A 13,656-nucleotide genomic window follows, 5' to 3' on the forward strand; every position below is an offset into this window, starting at 1 on the left:
GTCCACATGGAGCTACATGACACAAATATTGAGGAGGAGATACGTGCCACTATTGTTGAGGAGGAGCTACGTGAAGGAAACTCCAAGATAACATGTCACTATTATCAAAACGTTGTTAGTTACACAACCATCTATAGATGCATGATCTATTATGTGTTCACTGGATCCTACAATGACACATTTGGTGATTCAGGTTGGGAGCATGCTCACAATGTTTAACATGGCACCAAAAGGAAAACCCTTGAAAAGGTGCAGAGTCTTGTTAGCACAGTCCTAAAGATAAAAAAGGGGCCCCATGAAAAGTACATTTGCTAGTTGCTCGACAAATGTTGTTTGAATCTTTGACCAAAGAAGACAAATCAGAGGTGAGTGAGGTGGATCTTAATCATTTCCTAAAAGAAATGATGCCACTTGTGCAAAATAAAGCTTAAGCTTGTGTATTATTATTTTCTACTAATGTTGTGTTTCTTGCATTTGAAATAACCATTTAATAAATGCACATGTTCAAAGGTATTGTTTCACAAGAGAGAGCTAAACAAGGTCCATTAGCAATCAGTATGACAATATACTTCTATTGCAAAAATGTTATATCTTCCCATTTTTCCATGCAAGCAGTTTTCTTGGACATGGTGATGCGAAGGATAAGTGCTACTTATTTAAAATGTCCAGCATTAGGGATGGTCTTATTAAAATATTGTATGGATACACTTTGATCACACCCATAGGATTGATGGATGGGCAACTATGTCTTATTCAATTTATGATCATGTGTATATCAGGGACATGAATATGCCTTTGTGTTAGGGCAATCACGTAAGATATGCCCTGTCATGTGGGAAGCCCAAAAATAAGCACAACTTGTTCATTATTTTGACTCACTTGTCATCATGCTCACATCAGTAGGGTGTGGCATGTCCTTTTTTATTGCAACAAGATTAGGGAGTAGAAATCTTGGAAATTTTCTAGTTATTGTACTCTTTTTGGGAGATACAAAAGTTCTCCATTACTCATTGGAGGAAGGCTACCCATACTCTTTCTAGATAGTGTACTATTTTTGGGTGATGCAGAAGTTTTGGGTATAAAAATTTTGGAAAATTTCTAGAATTTTGTATTGCAGCTTCCTCAATTCTGGATAGTACACGTCTTGTTGCAAGCTTGAAAAAGCTCGAAAAAACAATTTCAATTACAAAATCACGAAATTGAAAGCTCGCAAAAATAACACACTCAAAAGCATGTAGCTTAGTGTGTGAGGGAGGATAGTAGACATTGAAAAGTGCATAGACACAGATAGATTGCATATACTGATTATTGATGATAGATTGTGAGCACGATTGCATGTACAAATATCGACAATAGTTTATTTGGATCATTATCTCATGGAAAGCTAGCTATCTCTCTCTCCTACTAGACTATATACTAACTATGTCTCCAAAACCTAATAATTTTATCCATTTTGTAGAAGAGGGATCCTAGGGTATATCAATGGTTATACTCTTGCACCAAGCATGTTTAGCATCTTAACTTTGGTATTGGTTTTGTTGGATTTATACAAGTGGGCCATATAGCCACGTGCCTTGGGTTGGGTTCAACTCATAGACCTTAAGAACTTATGCACATATGGATTTCGTGATACTTTTGGGGCATACTAGATCACCATACTAAAACCTACATATTGAATTGCTTAAATTTTGCCGAGTTGTACCTTGAAATCATGCACATTGACCATGTTTAGAATGTTAGAATCAATAAAAGTATTAAAGTCTTGATGCATTTTTCATCAATTGGCATGCTAGTAATCACAAACATGGATAATTTTCATGCATTTCTAAGAAGATCACAAGGTTATCATGGAACAAAACCAGTAGTGAGTTTTTTTATGGATGTTATTTAGCTAAAAAAGAAGTGGTCCTCATTACAGTAGTTCCACCATCATAACAACTTTATTATTTCATGTTCAAGGTTTATAGCAAGCCAATTGATAACAAAGTCTCTACCCATTCATATTTATAAATATTTCCTAAAAATCCAAGCATTTTTCGTATGATTTTTTTTCCTTCAAACATGGAGATATTGAAAAATAGCTCTAGAAAAATGAAGTTGGCTCTCTTTCTGACAAAATTATTGCATGAATATGAATTCATGACTCTCCCCTTTTGATAACAACATGAGTAGTGCCTAGCCTCACTTAGTAATCCAAAGCTATGTAATTCTTATTATCACCTCCCAACAAGTCCTTTCTTTATTGTATGAGGGAAATACACATATTGTGATCACTTGGTTGCCAGTTAGATATATCAATAAAGTAAAGCTGGATTGACAACAATATACACCCAAATTCAAATAAATTTTGTTTAGATAAGCAATATTGCAATTTAAGATGTATGATACAAGTTATCAAGTAGAAGATTCATTCAAAGGAAGAGGCTATGTGAACTCTATTGATGAGCTATACATGTTAATGTATTATAATGAGACAAAAGAGTATTAGGCAGAGGAGTTTTGGAGTATCAGGAGGCTGCTGCAGGGGGGAGGGTCAAGCAACTGGGCATGAGGAAGCTCAATGATGAGGCTCAGGGGCTACTTTTTGGCTACCACACAAGGGTGAGCATGGCACTGGTCAGGGCTATTGTAGGCGCCACCCATCTAAAGTGATAGGAAAGGCATAAGAAAGGCCGGTTATTACAGGTTTAGGGCATTGTATATACAGGAAGGAGCAACTGCAGTAGTAGGAGGCGTGATAGTTGAATCGACCTGATCAAGGACAATTGGAGCTTTTGTAAAAGGAGTTAGAGGAGAAGTGAGATGTCAAGGAGAGGGACTGGGAGAGAGAAAGAAGAGAGAGAAGATTGCAGAGAAGAAGAAGAAGAGTAGAAGAGAGAGAAAGATAGGTACGAGGAGAGAGAAAGACTAGAAATGGAGAGAGAAAGACAGGAAGAGAGAGAGAGAGAGAAGACATGGAAGCTTGAAGAGCAAGGTGAAGGAGAAATAAGACTTGTATTAATTATCAGATAATGAAAAATTAAGTCTCTCTCACCTTATATACCAGCTAGTGTAGCTAGTATTTCCCCGTTATTAACTCCCCCTCTCTTACATTCCATCTCCACCTGAAGGTTTTTTCCCTCAAAAACAATTTGGGCACGTGTGGTAACTGGGAGGGGCCGATCACAGTACTACTCTGCTGCATTATTACAAGGGTATACTGATGAATGAAGAGGTATTATTGTGTATGATAGGTCATGGGGTATCTACGATACATGGGCCTTATTAGGGAGTTATAAACATGAGTTTTGACCCAAATATCTGGAGTAAATGCAGGTTGCAGAGACAATGGACAGCAAGGTGTTTACTACAGGACCCTGCTGTAGTGAATCTGTCATAACTTTCTGTGGGAGGCTTCGAATGGGGTGTGCTATACATCAAAACGGAGCTCTCGAGACGTACTTTCAGCCCATGTATGGTGTGCATTACTGTCCATAGTATAAAATAAAATCTGCTTTAAAACAGAGTGCTATCTGCAGTTAGTTTGGGAGAAAATAGGGCCATAGTTAGCTAGACTTCAGCCAAATCTACTTCTAAAAGGTATGGGAACTCTTCCAAAACTGAAGCTAGCCTCCAAGAAGCTTCCTTGAGTAGTAAACCTTGCCACTTAATCAAGTATTTCATGATCGAGCGAGAGCGAAGCCTCTTTTCCCTTTGTCCTATGACTTTTTTAGGTATGTATTGAGTGATGCCTTCTTCATCTATCGGTGGGAGTTCCTCAACATAGTCCACTGCCGAGCCAATGAAGGGCTTCAACTGACTCACATGGAAGACATTATGGATCTTCATAGATGGGGGTAATGCCAATCGATATGCTAAGTCTCCCACTCTCTTGATAATCCGGTATGGTCCATAGAACCTGTGTGTCAACTTATTGTTGGACCCATCTTTAAGGGAGGCATATCTAGACTTAGGCACTTTCAAGAGCACCAAATCCCCTTCTTGGAACTCCACATCCCGTCTTTTGTCATCAGCATAAAGCTTCATTTGATCTTGAGCTCTCTTCAAGTTAGCTTTACTTTGTTGAAGTAAGGCATGAATTCTATCCAATTCTTCCTTGCTTTGTGGGTTTATTTTATCATTGAAAATAACCACAAGAAGGGGCACCTTGTAGCCATACAGGGCCTCAAAAGGTGAAACTCCAATGCTAGCATGTGTAGAGTTATTATAGGCAAACTCAGCCAAATGCAACCATGAGTCCCAAGCATGCTGCACATCATGATAGAAATGCCTCAAGTAAGTTTCCAGCCATTTGTTAACCCTTTCTGTCTAACCGTTTGTCTGTGGATGGTAAGCAGTGGAAGGGGCTAACTGAGTGCCCATAGAGCTGAAAAATGCCCGCCAAAAGTTACTCACAAACTTAGCATCTTGGTCATGCACAATGACCTGTGGTAAGCCATGTAATTTGAAAACATATTCCATGAATTGGCTAGCTACTTGAGAAGCATTATATTGAGTCTTTGTGGGAATGAAATGGGATGCCTTTGTGAGTCTGTCCACAACTACATAGATGGTGTCTCAACCTTTCTTGGTCACCGGTAGGCCGGTAATGAAGTCCATAGTGATGTGTGTCCACTTGCCTTCAGGCATAGGCAATGGCTGAAGTAAACCAATTGGTTTTAAGGTGTTGTCCTTGTTTTGCTAACAAGGCATGCAACCCAAGACAAAGTCTTTCACATCTCTCCAAAGGCCCTTCCAGTAAAATCTTTTAGCAATTTTTTCATAGGTCTTAAAGACTCCCAAATGACTAGCTATAGGGGATGAATGCATCTCTTGCATGATTTTCTACTTGAATGGGGAAGCATGAGGGATGGCAATTCAACCATTATACCACAAAAGCCCATTTTTCAGCTGATATGAAGAGTTTTCCACACATTGTCCTTGCTGTAATTCCTGAAATACATTGCTGAAATCAGTGTCTAATAGGTAAGCCTTTTGAAGCTCATGTATCCAATCACTGTGTAATTCCATGATAGCAGAGACTTTACATGCCCACATCCTGGACAGGGAATCAACCACTACATTATCCTTCCCACGAGTGTGGGTGATGTCAAAGTCATAGTTCTGTAAGGTGGCTACCCATCTCCTCTGCTTCAGAGTTAGATTTGACTGAGACAAGAAGTACTTGAGTACTCTATGGTCGCTTTTCACTCTAAACCGGCTACCATACAAATAATGATGCCATTTCTTGATGGCATGAAGGATGGCCAGCATTTCTTGATCATAGACATTCACAACCCTCTCATTTTCAGCCAACTTTCGGCTCTCAAAAGCTATGACTCCATGTTCTTGTAGCAAGACTGCACCAATTCTCTCCCACTTGCATCACACTGAATGGTGAATTCCCTAGAAAAATCAGGGCATACCAAGATAGGTGTTGAATTAAGCAAATCTTTTAGCTGATTAAAGCTTCTATCTGCCAATGCATCCCAGAAAAATGCTTCTTTCTTCAGCCTATCAGTGAGAGGGACTGCAATAGTGGCATATTGCCGAATGGATCTGCTGTAAAATGAGGAGAGACCCAAGAATCCTCTTAAAGAGGTAGTATTTGCAGGTGTGGGCCAATCTCTAACACACTGCACTTTCTTTGGGTCAGCTCTAATGCTTGCCTCACTAACAATGTGTCCCAAGTACTCAACCTCGGTCTGCATGAACGAACACTTTGTCTCCTTAGCAAAGAGTCTATGATGTCTAAGTATATCAAATATCTGTCTCATGTGCATAAGGTGAGCTTCCTTTGAGCGACTATAAATGAGGATGTCATCGAAAAATACCAATACAAATTTGAATACGTAAGGCTGAAGTATTTTGTTCATGAGGCTCTGAAACGTGGCTGGTGCATTAGTCAAGCCAAAGGGAATGACCAAGAAGTGATAGAGCCCATGATCAGTCCTAAATGCAGTCTTTATCTCATCCCCTTCACGCATGCATATCTGATGGTAGCCAGATCTCAAATCAATCTTTGTGAAATACTTAGCTCTCTTCAACTCATCTAACATGTCATCCACCCTAGGAATGGGGTATCTATTCTTGATAGTGATCTTATTCAGATCTCTGTAATCAATGCACATCCTAAAAGTGCCATCTTTCTTTTTGACCAGCAAGACAGGTGATGCAAAAGGGGATGAGCTAGGCTCAATGAATCCCATATCTACTAAATCCTTGACCTGTTTGGCCACTTCTTCTCTTTCACATTTGGACAACCTGTAAGGGGGTTTGAGTGGGGCTCCAAATCAATGGGATGATCAAGCGCTCTCTTGGGAGGTAATGATGTAGGTAACTGAAACAAGTCACCATACTCCGCAAGTAGAGCCTTAAGGGCTGAATTATCATGCATTTTTCAGGACTGATTTGCATTTTCCTTGTTTAATTGCAGCACAAAAATCTGGGAGTATTTCTTGAACTCTTTTTTGAGCTGTTTGGCTATAATAAGCTGAAATTCACTGCTGTTTTTAATTCCCTACAGGCGAACAAGCTATCCAACCTTGAAAAACTGCATATACAGCTATGAAAAATCCATGGAAATGGTGCCCAAAGTTTTCAGCCAATCGCAACCAACACAATGTCTATCGGCCCCATATTGAGTGCAATCAAATCCACTTCTACTCATAATTTTTAGCAAGCTTAATAGGTACAGCTGGGCATACATGAGTACTAATTTCCTCACTCCCATTGGCCACTTGCACCCTCATTGGTTGCTGTAAATCAGAGACAAAACATTTCAGCTTGTCCATCCATGACTGCTCTATTTATGAAACTGTGTGTGCTATCACTATTTACCAAGACAAATACATCTTTCCCATGACTCTTGCCTTGAAGACGAAGAGTGTTGGGGCTCTTAAATCTTGTCCAAGCATCCAGGGAGATAGTACAAACAGTGACAGCAACATGTGAACCATTCTTATCACCCATATTTACATCTACATGACCGCCGGGGTCAAATGGAAAGGTGTCAGCTGGGTCAAAGAATTCTTCTTACCCACATTCCTCTTCAACCTCATCATTTTCGGCAATGATTGCAAAGGCACTTGCATCCTCATGATCCTCATCAGATTCATCAAAGACTAACATGCTATGTACCATTGCTTTTGCATTTCTATAAGCACATTTAGATGCATGCTTGGCTATATACTTTTCCTCGCATTTAAAGCAAAGTCATTTTTCTTTCCTCTTTGTAGAGGTCCATCGGGATAGAGAGTTGACCACCAAAAGATGAAGCATTTTTATCCCTATTGTCCCCTTGTCTATTTTTAGCTTTTCCTTGATTTGCAGTCCTGAAATTACTGTTTTGCCTAGAGGCATTAAAGGTGGGGTATGTGGGGATCTTCAGGGTGCTGAATGTCATATTTCCACCACTATAACCTGCCCCAAACTACGCGGGCCTTACAACACTTCTTTGCTGCCCAAAATGTGTTTGCATAGGTCCTCTTTGCTGCCCAACCAGTGGCTGAGAGGCTCCTCTTTGTTGTCCATGCTGAAATGAAGCATCTTGGGGGTACTTATGAGAGTACCTCTCAGCCAACTCAATAGCTTTGAACAAATCTGATGGACTTTGGGCTGAAACATCAGGTGAGAGTTGGGGATTCAAACCATAAATGTACTTGTGAAGCTTTGCATCGTCACTAATGGACTCAACATACATTGTGAGATTGAGGAATTGGTTTGTGTAGTCACACACCATTATCCCACCTTGCTCTAAGCCATACCATTGCCTTGCAAGCTTCTCCTTCTCAACCGGAGATACAAAGACTTGAATCATAAGAGCTTTGAATGCATTTCAAGTGTCAACAAGCTGCTGATTTTCCCTCTTTATGTATCGCCACCACGTGTGGGCAAAGCCCTCTATGTGTATCATGGCAAAGTGTATCTTTTGATCGTCATTTCTTGGCATTATGTCAAAGCTTCAAGCTTCGAGAGCCATTCTTCTAATTCAACCGGGAAGGACGACTGGCCATTGAACTTTGAGAAAATGATTTTGTCTCTCAACTCCCTTTCATGGTTGGGGGGCTGTCCCATATACCCAAAGTGGGGCTGATCCATTGGGCTGCCAAGAAATGACCCATTGTTTGAGTGATTCCTTCCAAAAGACGGCTGAGCATGCATAGGTGGCATGGGCACATGTGGTGGCTAAAAGTTACTCCTCATCCCATTTTTTATGGGCTCCTCATGCCTTTGTGAGGGCTCTCCTTGCTCATGCCTTTGTGAGGGCTCTCCTTGCTCAAGTTGATATTGGGAATGCCTGTTCTTCCCAAAATACCTTGGGTACTTGCATAGGCTGCATGCACGGATGGGGTGGTCACTCTTTCAACTTGCATACTTGGTCTATCCTCTTTTTCCTTGCCTTTAATTTGGGAATCTATCCACATTGAGAACTTGGCTGCAAGTGCTTCCATGATAGAGGCCATTTGGCGCATTTCCGTCACCATTTGAGCTTGACCTTCCATTACTTCCCTATGCCTCTCCACATGTCTAGTCTCGTGTGAATCGAGGTATGATTGAGTGCACTAAGACTTCCCATGGCGTGAGAGAGGTCTTCCTCTTCAACCTCAAAGTTGGTGTCATCCCTCGGGGTGTGCGCATCTCTTATGCTGAACATCTTCATTTGCTTTGTTTTTCCCCTGTTACCGCCATCTCTAGGTGTAGTCCCGTGAGACCACCTATCACTATTTTGGCTATAACTAGAGATAGACAACTCCGATTGGACTACTTTTTTATTCAAAATGGAGGCAGCAATGCCTCTTCGAGATAAGCATAGGCAGCATTCCCAAGTTTTATAAAAAAAAATTCTGTAATCAGAAATGTGGGACTGTTCTGTGCAGTCCAACACCCTGTCTACACCTAGGAAAGGCCTATTTTGGGTTGTAGGTATTTGGTATGCTCCAAGTGGTATCCAAAACTGAGCAAGGTTCTTGGCAAGGCCTGATGGTACTCTCCAAGGTCAACACCTCAATTCTTGGAAGTGGCAACACCTTTGCAAATGCAAGTAAATTCTCTATAGCACTCTGAAACAGTCACACAAGAGGGCTGAAATTGGGTTCCCCTTCTATTGCACTATGGAATTCACTGTTTGCTTGGCATCATATATCACTTTAGCATCCCTTAGCATGTTTGCATCACTTCAGCATTACTGAGCATAAGAGTAAGCATTCCCATGACCATATCCAACAAGATAGGCTCTCATACATGCATAACCACTGCCCTTACTGCATATATGATTGCATAGGTGTATCCCATGATACATATATCCATCTTCAATCCAAGTGAAGCAATACATTTCCATAAATCACTACATACATAGCTGCATGTGTATCTAAATATACATTTGCTGATACATGTGCTGAAATAGAATCATACATCCCATGCACATAAGAGTGTGTCATGCCATAGTCATCAAAATTTCCATCATGCCAAGTCAATTTCTCAAATTTCCAAGAAGTATGTGCACTTGCAAAGGAGTTTTGGGCTCTAGATCATCGGGAGGTGGGCAAAGTTCCCCTCGGGCCAGGTTATGCACCCCTTTAGGTCTTTAATGGCAAGGGGGATCACCCCTCTTTTGTCTTGCCACCTCGCCTGGCATCAGGCTTTTCCTCACCCAGAATATACATGACAGACATTTATTAATTAAACACCTAGCATGAGATGCATTTTAGGAATGAAAATGTTGGCTTTTCATGACGTGCATGGAATTGGAATTGGGAATAGGGATAGAGAGCTTACCGGTAGTGACTCACTACTAACTCACCCTTATACAATGGATTTATTAATCAATTCTTGGCTCCCAATTCACAAGAAGCCAAATGGGTTATGGGTAAGCAAAAGTATAATCTCAATGAAGCTTCAATATGAATAAAATCCATTCCAATGCCATAGGATCAAATGAGAATGACTGAGATTAATATTGAGTATGCATGCAATGTTTGGGACTTCTATAACCTACTTGGACTCATGCATCCTCTCAAACAAGTGGATAGGATTCAACAAGAGGCTTAATGGGAGAGAATGAGAGCCAAGAATCTGTTATCTTGTGTTGTTTGATGAAGATTGCAGCCACTAATGCCACTTTAGTCCTTCATGAGAGCTCCAATTTGATCTTGCATGCTCCATAGCTCCAAAATGGTTGTGCTCCATCAAGAAGAGATGAATTCAAGCTTGGGGGAGAAGGATTCTTCAATGGGGGAAGGGCATTGCTTGCATAGACTGATCAAGAGAAGGATTCCTTCTAAATGAGCACTCCATAATGCCTTCTTGCTTCCAAGAAGCCTTCAAATCTTGAGAATGAGCTCCAATGTGGCTGTAGCTTGGAGATAGGATGGCTCAGGACCTTCCCATGAAGAGCTCTTGATGAAATTGAAGAACTACTTCCATAGCCATGGCTGCCTACAAATGCATGTCTTCAAATCTTACTTCTAATCTTCTTCCCGTGCTTTTTGATGGGAAAATCTTGAGCCAGGCTTGAAGACTGAACCCCCAGGACCAAGAAGAGACCAAAATCTTCAAGATTCTTGAGCTTGATGCCAAGCTTTCATGGCTGCCATGGACTGCATATGATTAGGGTTTTTGAGATGGAAGAGAAGTCTAAGAAGATGAGAAAGGACGCTTCACTCTTGCCCAAATCACCTGCAAGAAGCTGGGAATGAGAGCCAAGAAGGAAAGGAGGCTTGTTGTGCTGTGATTTTGGCCCTGGAATCAGTTCGCATTTTGCACCGTGAAATGTGGGGAGCTACCTGGAGGGGAGAGGAGGTCTCACACAGCACTTCCACCACTTGCCCTGTAGCTCAAAGGCTTAAGGAACCCCTAGGAAGGAATGCAAACTCCATGGAAGAGGAAGAGCAAGGTTTGGGGCTGATTACCTCCATGGGAGCTTGCAAGTAGCTTGAGAAAGGGGGAGAGAGGCGAGTCTCCTTGAAAAGTAACTCCAACTAGGCTTTCTTCTAACTCCTGTGACCACAGTTACTAAGAGTTTACCTTCAAAATGGGCCAAAAATGACCAATGAGCTGTCAAAGTTGTTCTTCCTTCCTCCAAACTTGGTACAAGCCACCATTAATGCTCTTGCATGTAGTCCTTGTGGTCTAGAAATCTTTGGGAACTCCCCTACTGCTCCCTGTACCTGTGTACCTATGACTCAAAATTCCATGTGACTAGAAAGTTGTAACTGGGTAAAATGAGGGACTAACTGAGACCAAGAACCTAGGCTCTAATACCAATTGTCAAGGAGAGGGACTGGGAGACTATAGAGAAGAAGAAGAAGAAGAGCAGAAGAGAGAGAAAGATAGGTATGAGGAGAGAGAAAGACTAGAAATGGAGAGAGAAAGACAAGAAGAGAGAGAGAGAAGACATGGAAGCTTGGAGAGCAAGGTGAAGGAGAAAGAAGACTTGTATTAATTATCTGATAATGAAAAATTAAGTCTCTCTCACCTTATATACCAGCCAGTGTATTAAGTCCCCCTCTCTTACATGAGGGGTGGCTTGGACATAAGGGATACTATAGTAAGAGATGAATGTATGAGGGGTGGCTTGAACATAAGGGATACTATAATAAGAGTTGCTAATATTGTCTACTCACTTTAGTCAATTTCATTCTATCATGAAGAATCTGCTTCAACAAGGTATTGAGTTTCAAGATAATTTGCATCCTTTGTTTTTGCTTGGCACTTTACTTGAGTCTTGGGATGTGTTTCACATTGCGATCTGTACCAATAAACTTGATGTGCTTGAATTGAAAGATGTAGAGAGTGCTCTTTGGACTGAAAAAATTAACAGGAAAAACAATGATGGTTCTCGTAGTTCACATGCTTTATCCATTAGAGGTGGCAAAAGTAGTGGAAAAATAAGAGTTTTTATTGTTTCAGGTGGGTCAACAAGCTATGGAAGACTTCATCAACACAAGAAAGACTAAAGACATGAACACGTATAGACTTTCAACAATACAAAAAGTGGCTGACCTTAAGGGGCCAAATTTAACCTCATCTACTATCTCGAGTTCAATTATCTCTCCAAAACTTCAAACATTGCATCAACAATAAGTTCTTCACAAATAACAGCAAATCAAAACTTAAGGATTGAATAGTTTCTACTCAATGTGTGGTCCTTCTTAACCTTCCCAAACTTCGTCATCCCTCTAATCTCTCTTGTAAAGCTAAAAGTCCCATTGTATGGTATTGTTATATTATCTCAAAAAAAAAAGAGAAAAATGAAAACAAAATCAAAATAAACAAATGCACACATGATCACTGCATTGCACCTAGAGGTTCTCAAATCAGGTATGTATGGTATCCTTGGTCGATCGACTACATCCTTAATCCCCTACCCCTTTTATTCATCTTCCCACACTCACTTAGGGCACATCAAGGGTAGGACATACATAGAAACCACACCTTGCGTATGGTTAGGCCTATCACCTTGGGTCACCCACTCATTTCCTTCTTTGCACCACATCAATAACCCTAACAAAGCGAGGCAAAAAAGTGTTAGGGGAAGAGACCATTCTCTTTAATCTCACTAAAGTCCCTTATTCTTATGCCATTTCATCTATGACATATTTTAACAACATACTAATGAAATCTTCAAAGTTTTTTTCAAGTGCAATTTCAATCATCAGTAACAATGTTTTTTCCCTTCCATTCATCAACAACACTGCTATGAAGAACCAAAGTGGCTATCTTTTAACTAAGTAATACTTAAGTATTCATGTGCACTTACATAATATCTATACCACAATCTATGCACGTTTTGGTTCCTCAAGTGTAGGACAATACTTCAGGCTCGCTACACATATCTCTCAAACCAACAAAATCTGTGCACAATAAGAAGACTATCATTGTCCCGTAGGGAGAGACTAGACAAGAGGTTGTTCAATTGCAGGAATTGAAGATTCCAAGGATCAATGTGCAATTAGTTATTCTTTGAGATCTTTCATCCTAATACTTCTAGCCTTCGAGCTCACCAAGATAATTCCAAGAGAATACCACCAACTTCAACAAAACCAAGTCACCTTCCATCACTCCAACAACAACTTACCTTACAATAAGAAGCTTCTATGCCATCAATAGTCTAAAGGACTCCTCCAAAGATAACACACAATGTCCCTAGCATCCAAGTCTTTGGTGTGAGCTATAGCATGCCACCTACGATGGAGTGTGCTATGGGACTGGTACTCATCTAGGAGGGGGATAATATTAACTATAGAAAGTGAGCAATGTGCAACATACAAGCAAGCACAAGGAAGAAACTTGTCTTTTTAGATTATTAGCTACAACACAATATGCATGAAGTACATTGCATCTTTGAGTTATCAAAAGGTTGTAATAGTTGTATTAATTCATGTAAATTTGCAAGTCTAATGTGATCCCCTACAACTTGTAATGATAGCATAAGCTCTCGTGGAAAAACAACAAAGGTTCTAGTTCATTCTCACTAGAGGAAATGCATGCAATAGGAAATGATTGATCTTGAGGCCCAAAAGATGGGCTAGATGCCCAAGAGGGATGGAGAAACCCTAATCCTAAAAATATGTATAAAAAGGATAAGAATAAGTAGAACAAGCTATTCATGTGTGTACAAACTTTATGCACTTTCCTTCCTACTTTCATTGTGAGAGAGAGTGTGAGGGTGAGAGT

The sequence above is a fragment of the Lygodium microphyllum genome, chromosome 4, assembly GCF_053477565.2.
Source record: "Lygodium microphyllum isolate KBCC chromosome 4, Lygodium_microphyllum_v1.1.10, whole genome shotgun sequence".
NCBI lineage: Eukaryota > Viridiplantae > Streptophyta > Polypodiopsida > Schizaeales > Lygodiaceae > Lygodium > Lygodium microphyllum.